The sequence below is a fragment of the Triticum urartu genome, chromosome 2 (genome assembly GCF_003073215.2).
Source record: "Triticum urartu cultivar G1812 chromosome 2, Tu2.1, whole genome shotgun sequence".
Lineage (NCBI taxonomy): Eukaryota > Viridiplantae > Streptophyta > Magnoliopsida > Poales > Poaceae > Triticum > Triticum urartu.
In genome coordinates this window covers 246,081,120-246,097,063 of record NC_053023.1, presented here as the reverse complement: position 1 = coordinate 246,097,063, position 15,944 = coordinate 246,081,120, and positions in this window count along the sequence as shown.

Genomic DNA, 15,944 nt, shown 5'->3' with positions numbered 1-15,944 from the left:
GGACATCCCTCTAATCATCTATGTGACCACGTGAGCCAAATCAACAAAACCATGTCCGATCATCACGTGAGATGGAGTAGTTTTCAATGGTGAACGTCACTATGTTGATCATATCTACTATATGATTCACGCTCGACCTTTCGGTCTCAGTGTTCTGAGGCCATATCTGCATATGCTAGGATCGTCAAGTTTAACCTGAGTATTCTGCGTGTGCAAAACTGGCTTGCACCCATTGTAGATGGACGTAGAGCTTATCACACCCGATCATCACGTGGTGTCTCGGCACGACGAACTTTGGCAATGGTGCATACTCAGTGAGAACACTTTTATCTTGAAATTTAGTGAGAGATCATCTTATAAAGATACCGCCAAACTAAGCAAAATAAGATGTATAAAATATAAATGTATAAAATATAAACATCACATGCAATCATAATATGTGACATGATATGGCCATCATCATCTTGTGCTTTTGATCTCCATCTCCAAAGTACTGTCATGATCTCCATTGTTACCGGCATGACACTATGATCTCAATCATCTTGATCTTTTATCAACGTGTCATCACATGGTCATCTCACCAGCTATTGCTTTTGCAACTATTGCTATTGCATACCGATAAAGTAAAGCAATTACATAGCACCTGCATCTTATGCAAATAAAGAGATAACCATGAGGCTCCTGCCTGTAGCCGATAACTTTAACAAAACATGATCATCTCATACAACAACTTATATTTCATCACGTTTTGACCATATCACCCCTGCAAAAACAAGTTAGACGTCCTCTACTTTGTTGTTGTAAGTTTTACATGGCTGCTACGGGCTGAGCAAGAACTGTTCTTACCTACGCATCAAAACCACAATGATAGTTTGTCAAGTTAGTGTTGTTTTAACCTTCACAAGGACCAGGTGTAGCCACACTCGGTTCAACTAAAGTTGGAGAAACTGACACCCACCAGCCACCTATGTGCAAAGCACGTTGGTAGAACCAGTCTCGCGTAAGCGTACGCGTAATGTTGGTCCAGGCCGCTTCATCCAACAATACCGCCGAACCAAAGTATGACACGCTAGTAAGCAGTATGACTTCTATTGCCCACAACTCACTTGTCTTCTACTCGTGCATATAACGTCCACGCATAAAACCTGACTCTGATACCACTTTTGGGGAACGTAGTAATTTCAAAAAAAATTACTACGCACACGCAGGATCATGGTGATGCATAGCAACAAGAGGGGAGAGTGTCGTCCACGTACCCTCATAGACCATTAAGCGGAAGCATTATGACAACGCGGTTGATGTAGTCATACGTCTTCACGATCGACCGATGCTCAGTACCGAACGTACGGCACCTCCGCGTTCAGCACACATTCAACTCGGTGACATCCCGCGAACTGACGATCTAGTAGAGCTCAGGGAAGAGTTTCGTCAGCACGATGGCGTGGTGACGATGTTGATGAAGCTACTGCAGCAGGGCTTCGCCTAAAAACCGCTACAGTATGACCGAGGTGGATTATGGTGGAGGGGGCACCGCACACGGCTGGGAGAGATCTTTGTGATCAACTTGTGTGTCTAGAGGTGCCCCCTTCCCCTGTATACAAAGGAGCAAGGGGGAGACCAGCCGGCCCTTGTTGGCGTGCCAGGAGGAGGAATCCTCCTCGTAGTAGGAGTAGGATTCCTCCCTTTCCTACTCCTACTAGGAGGGGGAAAGGAAGGGAGAGAAAGAGAAGAAAAGGGGGGCATCGCCCCCCCCTCTCCTATTCCAATTCTAACAGAGGGGAGGGGCCGTGCTGCCTGCCCTAGGCCGGCCCCTCTCTCTTTCCCTTATGGCCCAACAAGGCCCATTAGCCCTCGGGGGGTTCCGGTAACCCCTCTGGCACTCTGGTAAAATCGCGATTTTACCCGGAACTCTTCTGATATCAAAATATAGACTTCCAATATATCAATCTTTATGTCTCGACCATTTTGAGACTCCTCGTCATGTCCCTGATCATATCTGGGACTCCGAACTACCTTCGGTACATCAAAACATATAAACTCATAAAACAGATCGTCACAGAACTTTAAGCGTGCGGACCCTACGGGTTCGAGAACTATGTAGACATGACCGAGACACATCTCCGGTCAATAACCAATAGCAAAACCTGGATGCTCATATTGGCTCCCACATATTCTACGAAGATCTTTATCGGTCGAACCGCATAACAACATACGTTGTTCCCTTTGTCATCGGTATGTTACTTGCCCGAGATTCGATCGTCGGTATCTCAGTACCAAGTTCAATCTCGTTACCGGCAAGTCTCTTTAGTCGTTCCGTAATACATCATCCTCCAACTAACTCATTAGTTACAATGCTTGCAAGGCTTATAGTGATGTGTATTACCGAGTGGGCCCAAAGATACCTCTCAGACGATCGGAGTGACAAATCCTAATCTCGAAATAAGCCAACTCAACAAGTACCTTTGGAGACACCTGTAGAGCACCTTTATAATCACCCAGTTACGTTGTGACATTTGGTAGCACACAAAGTGTTCCTCCGGTAAACGGGAGTTGCATAATCTCATAGTCATAGGAACATGTATAAGCCATGAGGAAAGCAATAGCAACATACTAAACAATCAAGTGCTAAGCTAATGGAATGGGTCAAGTAAATCACATCATTCTCCTAATGATGTGATCTCGTTAATCAAATGACAGCTCATGTCTATGGTTAGGAAACTTAACCATCTTTGATTAACAAGCTAGTCAAGTAGAGGCATACTAGTGACACTATGTTTGTGTATGTATTCACACATGTATTATGTTTCCAGTTAATACAATTCTAGCATGAATAATAAACATCTATCATGAAATAGGGAAATAAATAATAACTTTCTTATTGCCTCTAGGGCATATTTCCTTCATGAAATCCTTCTCAATGATCTTCCAACATCTCTTAAGAAACATACCATTGAAACCATCCGGGCCAGGTGCCATGTCAGTGGGCAAATCCTTGAGCACAGCGAAAATTTCCTCATCAGAAAAGGGTGGTACTAACTCCTCAAGACCTTAAACTGGCTGTATAAGTGATGGTAGATTAAACCCCATGGAGATACCCTATGCCAGGACCATTCTAGACTTGAAAGAATTCCATAAAATATCTTCCATTTGATCATGCTCACTACCATTGATATAAGTAAATCCAGAACTCATAATCGCATAATAGTATGAGCAACAGTTAAGCAACAAGATAAAGTTCAACCATAGGTCCACAGACTTAAACATGAAATTGTAGCCTAAATGAAAAGCAAACCAAAATAAGAGAGACCCTCCTTCCCTCCCACACGAAAATCTTAAGAGATCATTTGACATTAGGAGACTTGTTACAATCTTCAAACACTGGGCTAGCCATAAGCGTTGCCACTAAAAGTTCTTCTGGTGGAATCTGCAATGCTGCGCCAAGCTCCTGCAGAACCGAAATAGGCGTAGGCGGGGGGGGGGGGTGTTGCATTCTCCTCATCAGGCACCGTCTAAGGGAGCCGCGGCTTCTTGGCACATGGACAACGGAGACTTGAAGACTTCATTGAGATAGCATAAGTTGTCTTGTATCCAGTCGCCTTGGCACAGCTTCGAGTGATCCTACGAGTGGAGAACTCTGGCTCTGCAGCCACCAACTGAACTGACTTATGAGCTCTGCTGCGTGTACGCTTGCCCAACACTGTAGGGGATTGTGATTGAAACTGAAACTCGTTAGCCTGCTCAACCTGCCTCTGAAGTGAAAGCTACTCAATAACAGTCGGAGAGGTCGGCCGTGGTGAAAGTGGCTCAATAGTAATTGAGGTAATTGATCTAGGAAGCATGGGAGTAATGGAGAAGAAACCACAGCGTGCTATCTTGGATATGAAGTTCAGTTCAATTTCCCAAGGCCAAAACCGCAAAGGCAAAACATATGGTGAGAGCACTGACACTCTTGGAGAGACCTGAATCTCAGATAAGACAATCTCTGGCAGAATCATATTGAAGGTTTGTTCCCAGATCATATGTGGTGGCAATACTGGCCCATAGACCACCCAAATCGGGTCCACGAAAGGCTGATGCAGTTGCTGCTGAACTTCAACATCCATGTCATTATGAGGCAACTGTGGCACTGAACCAGAAGAGCCAAAAGAAGGTGGGTTCATAACAATGGAGTTATGCTCCACCACCTCATCATGCAGATCTTCCGTAGGCACATCCTCCATCTGTTGGTTTTGGTCTTGTTGCTCCCACGGACCCCAGCCATCGTCGTGCTGAGCATTCTGGCCCCAAACATTCATGTTTTGCTGTTGGTGCTGACGATCCTGAGGCACAACATTCCTGCCCAATGCCGGGTAGGGCGGCATTGCCCAAAAGGGTTGTGGTGGGATTTCTCCAGGCATCGGGTGTGGGTTTCCATCAAGAGGCATTGGCTCCTCATCCGTACCAATCATGGTCTCAGCAAATTTCGCATCAATAATATAGCAAGAAGAAGTCCAAGATACAATCGTTCCTCCCTAGTTGGCGAACTGTTTGAACACTATGTCACGAGGAACAAGAGCATTGTCAGAGAAAGATGCTCTGACAAACGAGCAAGCACGGTGACGGTCATGATGAGTGCAATCATGAAACTGATCAAAAGTACCAACCACATCCGCTAAGTCCTGAGTGTTCCAATAATCAAGAGGTATGCCAATAAACATCAACCATCTGGTATGATAACCTTGCAAGGTACGAAATCCTTCCCCTTGATCATGGGGTATAAATTTGACAAAACACAGCTCCCTCCTCATCTAAACCCAGCGGGAAAGGTGGATGCATAGTAAAAGAACCTCTGACCGTTGGATCTTCCATATCAAAAACGCCAACTCCATGGACCCATGGTTGAGCATAACATACCGAAACATGTAGCGTCTAAGTGATGAAGTGAAGCACCTGCTCTCACTGGATGGCCACCACATGAGCAGGAGGCACAGGCTCCACAATGGCCACCATGAACTTCTCATGCATCTGTGGAGGTGGGTGATGAGTAGTGAAGCATGTACGCAACAATCTGTCACCACTACTATTGATGATGTCATACCCAGCAGGAAGAAAGCTACGAGCGTCTAGAGCGTAGACCGCCATGGAAAGGTCAGGCGAACGTGGAGGAGCGACGAGAGATTGCAATGGTGGTGGCGGCAATGGAGGAGAAGCAAATTGGGGTTTTTTGGGCTATGTTGGATTGGAAGGAGGAGAGGCAAGGTGTTCTTCCCGGGCGCGAGAAACAAAGCCTGGCAATGGTACTTTGGGCACCCAGATGGACGACTCAGGTGGATGGAGGATGCAATTTTTTTAATGTGACCAGACCGAAAACATTTGCGGCACCTAACGTTGTTAGTGCATGTCGCTAAAGTGTGGGCCATACCAAATAAGTTTGGCTGTCCCAAAACCGAGCTGGGAGGTCTTCAATCATCTCGTCAAAGCTCTGCAGATCACGTGCAATATCCTGGGGAGAAGGAATACCTACGGACGGAGGGTTGAGATCCTCTGAATCATCATCTAATAGGTCGATCGGGGTATTGACATGTCCAGGGCCCACGGGCGTAGAACCCATTGGACTTCCATTGGTGTCGGTGCAATAAACCCTGGGTCCATTGCCCAGACTTTGCATAGGCCTGAAGACAAGATTTCAACACCATGATCAACCCAAGCACGATGGATCAATTCCGTTGAAGGATCCAAATGCAGTTCCGGGAGACCAAGAAGAGCCAGAGGAGCAAGGTATCGCTAAGGAAGAAACCTCCCTTGCCAGGCAGGCAAGCCTGGCCAGGTTGGGATTGCCCCGGCAGCAAGCTTCCAGATAGGCCCGACAGGTCTGCCGGGGCTAGCAGAGGCAAGCCAAGCCACCACTCCACCTCACGAGCGACTCAAGTTCTCGATCAGTGTGGTGTCAAGCCCAAAGTGACTAAGTGGCTGCTTCTTCCCACATGGCAGCCACTTCCAACAGCAAACACCTCCATATGACACCCGTCTTGAGACGTGTCAAGCAAGCAGGTGCAAAGATGGCAAAAAACCCGGCAAGTGTTGCCGGGCATGCTGCAATGTGACACTATATGGCGCATTTAATGTGTTATGTCAGCCTGCAGTGTTAGGTGCGACAACACTGTTTGTTATCTAATCAGTGCGTAAAGACTGATTTGCCACTGTGGTGACCCCTTAATCTATAAACAGAGGCCCATGGCGACCTGAGAAAGGGTTGGCTGATTCATACCCTAACACACTCATACGCGTGTAGCTAGTCCCGCCCTGTGGCGACCTTGCCGGGAAAATGCACTGCGTCCGCCACCAGATTTCCACTATCAATCCACCAAAGCAGGGGTACGGTTTTATGCCTCACGGCGGCCCGAAACTGGGTAAAACTGCTCGTGGGATCTCTGCCGCGCTGTGCTACGCTTCTCTGCTCTTTGTGCAACGTGCCTATCCCCCCCCCCCCCCCGAACCAAAAAGGGGCTCATGGCCCCATAGGTGGTCGTGGTTTCCCATGACATCTTTGGCGCGCCAGGTAGGGGGATCACTTGCGCGAACTTGAGAGCATTAGTAGCATGTCATCTTCATTGCCATTTTTGTCATCGACTATGGCGTCCAAAAAGAAGCCCGGTGCTGCAAACCACCCATCCACCTGAAAGGCTTCGCCACCCACGACCTTCAGTGACGCGGGGAATGCAGGGACGCATGAGGATGCGGACACTATGGGGGGACGTGGTTGGTGCAGGCGGCGCTGTTACCACCTCCCCCATTGTTGACACAGGAGCGGGAGGCACCGGGGAAGGACAGCATCACCAACATCCCAACGGCCATGCTCCACGAGGTACAGACGGAGGGATTATTCCGTCTGAACCCTTCTTCTTGGCGAAGGGCACATCCACTATGGTGGCGCTCGTTCTGGGGCCTATCGCAACCGTCCGACCACCCCCACTGTAGGCACGACCGGAGGGCACGCGCCACCCGCGGGATGGGCTGACCCAACTACTTTGCCCAATGTAGCCATAGGCCCTCAAGCGCCTCCACCACATCACCACGCCCTCCAAGGGGCTGGTTCACAACAATGAGGGCACGACGCGGTCGCCACCGACACCATCTAGAGTCGGGCGACACTGCGATCCACATCATCATCACCCATGCCAAGCACTTCCTTAGAGGACATGGCGCGAGCCCGGCTACTTTTGAGATTTTCGAAGGCAACTGATCATATGAATGAGTGGGGAGCCACTATCCAGAGTCTTATTGGTTTTGCCAAGGCGGAAGGATCATAGTGAGCTAGCCCGCCGCAGCCTCCCCATGCAACAACAACGGCTCGTGCGGCCAATCGTGCGGCGGGGGTCACCCCCACGCTGCAATCCACCCCATGGAAAGAAACACGGGAGCCATGAAACCAAGAGCCCAATGATGTCTCGATGGCCTCTTCAGACCCTCGAGCGCGTCAAGGCAAACGATGATCCTCGGAGAACAGGAGGAGGGGACCGCACACGTCGTCGTCGAGCAGCGCCGTGACGACCACTTCCGGTCCAATGGGTGCGATGGCCCTGACATCGACTGGCCTACGCTCGGAGGTGGCGGGTGCCTGCCTTTCGAGGTTGGGTGCCCTTCTTTGAGCTGTGAGCTACGACAAGTTCGTTGGCCGTCCACTCGCACATTCGAGGTTGGGAAACTATACCCCGCAGAGTTCTTGAGCATCTACACAATCGCTATTCAAGCTACCGGGGGAAGATATGAGAAGGTGTTCGCCAACTTCTTCCCTTTGACACTCAAGTCAAATGTGAGGTCTTGGCTGATGCACCTTCTGGAGAACTCCATTTCGACCTGGTCTGACTTGTGCCATGAGTTCATTGGCGCCTTCACAAGCGGCCACCGAGAACTAGGCTGGCCCAGCGACTTGCAGCTTCTCCAGTGGAAGGAAGGAGACACTCTATGAAAGTACTTGTAGAGATTCAGCCGAGTACACAGAAACATGCAAGACATCCACCCGACAGTTATGATATCTACTTTCTAGTCCAATGTGTGCAACCGCGGGATACGTTCCAAGATGAACATGGTTGCCCAAGACTGTGAAGGAGCTTTACACCTTAGCAGAAAAGTCTGCTCGAGTGGAGGAGCGGAGAAAAATTCCTGGAGAGGAAGATTGCGTCGACATCGACTCAGAAGATGACGACGAGACCACTAGTCAGAAGAAGAAGAACAAGAAGCGCAAAGATAAGGTGGTGATGACCAGTGAGGGATAAGGCATGGCTAGTACCGGCAAGAAGGTTAAGGTGGAAGCCCCTGGCAAGGAGGCTGCCACATGGGTTGACTACGGGGAGGTTGCGACTACTGAGAAAGCTGGGAAAGGTGATGGACCATACTGCAAGATTCATCAGACCAAAGGCCACAATCTCCAGGAGTGTCATCAAGTTGAGTAGCTCGTCAAGAGCCAAAGGGTTGAGTATGAGAATCGTGATAAGGAAAAGGGTCAGAATGGTACTGGCAGGAAGGGCCAGGGCAGTGAAGCAAATCGCCCCGGCAAGGCTCCTCAGAACAAAGGGAAACCCGCCAGAGGCCGAGAGAAAGAGGATTGCAATGATGAAAGTGATGGAGGGAATGAAGAGGAAACCAGCGAGCAAGAATTCTCTAAAGGTGCATCTTTGCACTCCTCTCACCGCCAACTTAAATAGTGGACATGTGAGGTCAGTGCGATGGAGCGAGCGGTAGATTCTCGGAAGCAGCTCAAGTGGTCACGCATGCCCATCATCTTTGATGAAGAGGATCATCCCGACCGTATCACTGCGGTAGGGTGCTTGCCATTGTTGGTCTCACCAACAATCTGAAACGTCAAGGTCACAAAGATGTTGGACGATGGCGCGGCCGGGTTGAATCTGATTTCCCCAAAGGTTATCAGCAAACTCTAGATAGTAGAGGAAGAGCTTAAGGCCACTGACAAGTTTCAAGGAGTCAATCCCGATAGGAGTCATCCTAAGGGAAAGATCACGTTGCTAGTGACATTTGGAGGAGAGTTGAAGTACACGACTAAGAAGGTTGTGTTCAATGTGGTCGACCTCCCACTGCAATACACCGGAATCCTTAGGCGTCCGGCCCTGGACAAGTTCATGGCGGCATCCCACTATTCTTATAACACTTTGAAGATGCCAGGGCTAATGGTCGTCATTTCCATTCTGTCAGACAAGAAAGACGCAATTATTTGTGTGGATAAGATTTAGCGGGACGTAGTCGCGGCAGAGGCTGCTGAGGTTGCAGTTCCTGCCAAGGAAAGTGAAGGAAATAAGAAGTCTAGTAGGGGCACCAATAAGGAATCCAGGAAGCGTACCTCGTCGGAGTGCGCCACACATGTTGATGACGTGCTGGAGAGTTCCAATAGCAAGAAATCCAAGGCTGCTGCACCCCAAGTTAAAAAGGTCCTGGCAGGGCTTGCTGGCGCTGATGGTACTTTCACTATCAGTGCCACCCTTGACGACAAATACAATATCACGCTCATTGCCTTCCTGCGGGTGAATATCGATGTGTTTGCCCTGGCAACCATTTGATATCCGAGGTGTTCCCAGGGAGGTAATCGAGCACCACCTTGGTGTCTGCCCACATGCCCGACCCGTCTAGCAGAAAGTCCAGCAGCAGGCCTTTGAGCGGCAGCAATTTATTGCCGAGGAGATCAAGAAACTTGAGGCAGCTAGTTTGTGTCACAGCCCTAGAGTACCTGAGTGAAATAGTTGCATCTGCACTCATGCATCAGGTCTAAAATTTCTGAAAGTTGAGTTGAGGTTAGTTAAAACCCTCAGAAACCAGTTCAAAATTAATCAACATTAAAATGTCTTCAAAGAAATCCAAGAAAATGTTCCTCTTAGTCTCCGAAAATATTGGCAAGAAGTAAAATTCAAACCAATGTTTTTGGTATCTCAGAAACATTTATTTTGGGCCTTTGAATTAATTCAATAACTATTTGCATTGGATATATATTCTTTATATAATTAATATATGTCCAATAATTCTGGAACATTTTATGTGGTTTAGGATATTTTAGTTCTAGTCACATATTTATTTTCAGGATTTTATAAAATGGTTTGGTGTTAAAACTAAACCCAAAACAATTGCAGAAAAATACAAAACTGAAACAATTTAGAAAACAGAGAAGAGAGAGAGCTTACCTGGGCCAACTCACCTGTGCAGCCACCTGGTGGCCCAAGTGGCCGGCCCAGCCCACCATGCCCTCCCTGTCGTCTTCCTCCCTGCTAGGAGGACGGGCGCCTGCCCGACGCGCGCGCGCCACCGTGCGACCACCTCCACCCTGCTTGCCTGCGTCCTCGACGCTCTGGACGTCTCAAACGACGCCACGCACCCCCTGGAACCCCCTCGCTCACTCTCTCATCCCCATCCCCTCCTCTGGCTCCCTCTCTCTCCCACCGAGCGGATCTCGTCGCCGCCGCTTGCTGTTGCCGCAGCCACAGCCTCCCCCTCGGTTCTCCGACGTGTCCAAAAGCTTCGCCTCGACCCCCTCTTCCTCCCCAACGAGCCGCGCCTTGCGGAAGACCCTGGATCGACGCCATCTTCATCACCTTCGTCGCCGGCCGCCGGAGATTCCTCTCACCGCCCCGCTCGCTCCGGTGCTTCCCCGGGCACGCCGAGGCCATCTCTGCACTCGCCGTGAGCTCCTGCCCCTTCTCCCCCTCTCCGTTCTCGCTCTCACACGCCGTAGCCGTCGCCCCCTTGTTGACCGAAACCCTCCGCCGCCGCGCTCGTCGTCGGTGATGCTCCGGTGACCATTTGGTCCCGGGCATGCGCCCATCGTACTCACCGCACCCAGTAGACGCCGTATGTGCTAAACACACATCACCACGGCCATCGCAACCGCGTCCCCGCTCGTGTCCGAACTCTGGCGCCGCCCCGAGCTCGTTTCCGACGAGCTCCGGCCGCCCTAGCTGCTGCTCCCTGCAGCAATGGATGCGGGCGAGCTCCAGCTCCCTGTGGACGCTCTCCGCTACTCGTATGGATGCCGGAGGAGCGAGCCCGAGACCCTCGGCTGCATTTTGAGGTCGCCGCCGGCCATACTCCGGCGAGCCGACGTGGCCGCGTGATTACCGGCTAAACCCCCACTAAACAACCCCCTGAGCCAATGAGACATGGGCCCCACGCCCTTAATTAATATTAGTTTAGTTCCTGTTTAGGTTTAACTAACGACAGTGGCCCCACGCGTCAGCTTCGACCGCGCTGACCTGGCTGTTGACTGGGCCACATGTCTGGTTGACTTGATGACGTGTCAGTTGACCCGGCCCCACCTGTCAGCGTCATTGACCGGCACTTTGTCCCTGACCAGTGGACCCCACTGGTCAGGTTTCTCCCGGGGCAGCTCAGTTGACCTGCTGACGTCAAAGTGACGTAGTGCTGACGCCATAACTCATTTTCTGGATTAATTATAATTAAGAAAATTACCTAAACTTCAAAAAATCATAGAAATTCAACCGTAGCTCCAAATGAAATAAATTATATATGAAAAATTATCAGAAAAATTCAAGGAATCTACCTGTGCCACTTTCATGCATGTTAGATCAACTTATACCTACTGATCAGGTAAAATCAATTAAATGGCATTTGAATTTCACATATGGAGTTTGAATTTGAACCTAGGGTTCAAACCAACTCCATTTAACATGTTGCTAGTTGCATTAGCTCAAAACACAGCATATTGACAAGTCATGATCATGCATCATATTGTGCATTGCATTGATTGTGTTCATTCTCTGTTTCCGGTGGTTGTCCCCTCTCGATAGACGTTGTACCGACGCTTTGATCGTTGACACTGATGAAGACCCAATGATATCTTCAAAAATGCCAGGCAAGCACAACCCCCTTGTTCATTCCGATACAAGCCCACTCTCTCGCTCCTGCTCTCTTTTACTGCATTAGGACAACAACGATTCATCTGTTACTTGTTGCGGTAGTTGAACCCCTTTATCCTCTGCATGACCTGTCATTGCCATAGTAAATAGATGAAATGCACTAGCATGAGTAGGAGTTGTTTGAGCCCTGATGTGCCTACTCATTCATGCTTGTTTGTCATGCCTGCTACTGCTTAGAGTTGAGTCAGGTCTGATTCATCAGGGATGAATCGGAGGTGTGTAAACATGTCCTACTGTTGAGAGCTAAGTGTGTGAACACGATTTGGTAAAGGTAGCGGTGAGAGGCCATGTAGGAGTACATGGTGGGTTGTCTCATTGAAGCCGTCCTTAGGATTTGAGTTCTGTGTTTGTGATCCATGAAACAGTTACTACCACGCATTGGGCCCGAAACCAATGGACCCTCTCGGCTTCTTGATCACCCTTGTCCTCTATCCAGGAGTTGCAACTAGTTTCTGGTGTTTATAGGATATGTGTTGGCGGACGTGCGTAGCGCTGACCCTAGGGGTGGGCTATGATGCGGTAGATACACCGTGGCACGGTGTACCGGGTGCCCGTTGGGTGTCTCGGGAACCCTGTTCACATCATTCGGGGCCTTATGTGGAAACCTCGGCCGGACTCCCTGCGGATGGAACCTGGATAGGCGATAAACCTGGACTAGAGACTTGAGTGTTTAGGTAGGCGGTGGCCGACACCCTCGTTGGGCTTCCGCTTGAAGTTTGTCGAGTACATGTCGTGTAAACGGCGGTAAGTGGTGAGAGCGTGTGTGAAGAAGTACACCCCTGCAGGGTTAACATCATCTATTCGAATAGCCGTTTCCGCGGTAATGGACTTCTGGGTTGCCTATAACAGTTCATAGACAAGTGAAAGTGGATACTCTAAAACTCGCAAGATAAGTGTGAGTGCTATGGATGGCCTTCTCGTAGGGAGACGGGAGTGGATCCATAGTGGTGTATTGAATGGTGAATATGTGAACTCGTGTGCGCCACCTCTAAAGAGTTACTTGCAATCGTAGTTCAGGTTAGCCATTGAGTCAAAGCCGGCTTGCTGTAGTTAAACTCCACCCCCCCCCCCTTGTTGATACCGATGCATATGTAGCTAGTTCTAATGTAAGTCTTGCTGAGTACCTTTGTACTCACGTTTGCTTAATTTATTTTTTGTAGAGAGAGAGACTTCTGTCCCGCTAGTAGTTCCGCGTGGACTTCGACGTTAGCTTGATACCTCAGCTACGATCTTGTGCCCTCAGTAGGATCTGGTAGATAGTCAGGCTTCTTAGCCTCTTTCATTTGTAGATGTCTGTACTCAGACATGTTAAGCTTCCGCATGTGCTTTGATTTGTATGCTATGATTGTTGGGTCATGAGACCCATGTTTGTAATATCTCCCTCCTCGGAGCCTAATGAATAAATACTTGACTTGTAGAGTTATGTTGTGATGCCATGTTGTATTTACACATATCGAGCATATTGTGTGTATGATTGAAATGCTTGGTATGTGTGGGATTCGACAATCTAGTTGTTTATCTCTGGTAGCCTCTCTTATGGGGAAATGTAGTCTTGTACTTCCATGATCCATAGTAGTCCGCTACAGCCCGGTTCACCGGAGTCCTGCTAGCCCAGCACTACTGCTCATGACACTTGACTGGCCGGCATTTGTTTCACTTTGTTCCTGTGTCTGTCTCTTCGGGGAAATGTCACGCGGTGACATCCAGAGTCCTTCCTAGCCTACTATAGCCCAGGTTCCCGGAGTCCTGTTAGCCCAGTGCTACAGCCCGGATTCACACGCTGCTGACCGACATGCTCGATGTGATTCATGTATGCCTATCCCCATAGGTTAGTGCCGCTTTGGGTTCACGACTAGCCATGTCGGCCCGGGTTCTCTGTCATATGGATGCTAGCGAAACTATCATATACGTGAGCTAAAAGGCGCGAACGGTCCCGGGCCTTGGTAAGGCGACACCCGTGGGAATACCGTGCGTGAGGATGCAAAGTGATATGAGGTGTTACCAGCTAGATCGATGTGACTTGGAATCAGGGTCCTGACAGCGTTGGTATCAGAGCCTGACTGCCTGTAGGATTACCAAGCCAAACTGGTCGAAGTCGAGTCTAGAAATGCTTTAGTTATGTAAGGGAATTGATTGTGGAAGGGAACGTAAGGCTCTTTTTACTCCTTATACCTCATGCCCTCTGATCTGAGTCATCCTCTTCTTTTCTACGGGAATTAAGAACTAGGCCTTCTCATCTATCTATCAGGATGACGTGTTACTAATCCGTAGACTTATAGGATTGTTGGATTCAAGTCTCAGTTCAGTTCCTTTTACCTCCGTATGCTCATAGCTGGCCTCAGAACCTTGATATTGTAATGTTGAGTGGTCATGCCACTATTTTGCAGGATGTCTCAAATATTTTGAGCATTCACAGCCGTTATGTTGTCCGAGTCATCCCAGGTTTCTAAATAGTCTGATGCATTTGCAAATCCCATCCTCCTGTTCCTGATGTCCATTTGGTCTAGATTAATCACACTAATCGGTCAGTTGAGGTACTTTGTTGCCTCGACATATATGTTGGAGCTATTACTATGACCCTAGGTGTTTTAGGGAGTCACCTATTGATCTAGCCATGTTTTGTATCCCAAGTGTGTGATTCTAGCCATTATTCTCAAAAGCATCCCGTGATGCCATGTAGTGGTAGGTATTCTATTTATGGGTTCTTGAACCCGAGATTCAGCCTACTTACCTCATGTTGATAGTGTTGCTAGTTCCTTTAGGATATTAGTAACCTTTGCGATAGTCCTCGAGGTCTGTGGTAATTCCTTCTTCCAAATACTATGAACCACTTATGGCAAAAGTTTGTTGTATCAAAAGATCACAACCAGAGTGCTCTTAATGAGTTCTCCATTCTGCATTGTGAATCTGCCAGTCCTACCTATCTGCATGGGTTGTCTGGAAGAAACGTTGAGCTTTGCTCGACATACTAATCTATGCATCCACAACTCAGAAAATTATATGTTCCTTGTGTTGTTCCTCTTCAGTTGTATTCCGACCATCTTCTATCAGATGATAGCCAAGAGTATGTGTGCTTTTGTGTTCATTGATGCCTATTATTCTTGTGGTCCGTCAAGCCATTCTATTCCAGAATGACTAGGAGAAACAAACTCCAGTACCTCATCCATATCTAGGATTGGGTCAAAGTAGTTGTATCCCATAGATCAAAATGCCAATCCAGCTTTTGCTCTGTTCTACCTTGGAGTTCAACCCTATTCATGCCAAGAATATCATAGGAATTGCACCATCTCTTATGAATTTTTGATACAGTGATACTTCTCGCCATCATTATTCATTCCTCGGTTCCGTGTTGTTGTAACCGGAACGCCGACAAGTGAATTGTGATGTGTGAAATCAATACTCCGAGAAACTCGTTGCTTTGTAGTAAATGGACAATATTCTCATTCTTAGCGTGTTGGTTATTGAATCACCATCCTAGGACTGATCATGCTACCTAGTCCTTATCTCTGGTGCACTCCTCGATCAATGAGTGAGGATTATTCCATTCCTCGCTTATATGATCATATTGTCTTGCTCTGAAAAGCAAGATTGTTCTCGAGCTTAGTAACATATCGGTGGTTCGTGATTTTCCGGATATCTTCCCGGAAGTGTTACCAGGTTCTCACCTGACCGCTATGTTGAGTTCGTGATCAAGTTGGTTCTTGTAAACCACCCCTTCTCTAAGAATCTGTGTTGGATACCCCTGAGCTAGTTGGTTAAGCTAAACAACAACTTGGAGAGTTGGAAGATAAAAGACTTTGCCGAATTGGTTCTTTCTGAATGGATATCTTTGTGTTTGTGTGTGTACTGAAGAAAGATGATATCTTCACCAATGGGTCCTTGTGATCAGTTGTTGGATCTATTGCCTTGTCAAAACTTTGACTTGAGTATGGGCTATTGTCAAGTCAAATCAGAACCAAGGATGTTCGTAATGTTGTCTTACCATGGTTGATCCCTCGAGCATACACCATTACATCTTTTGGTCTGACC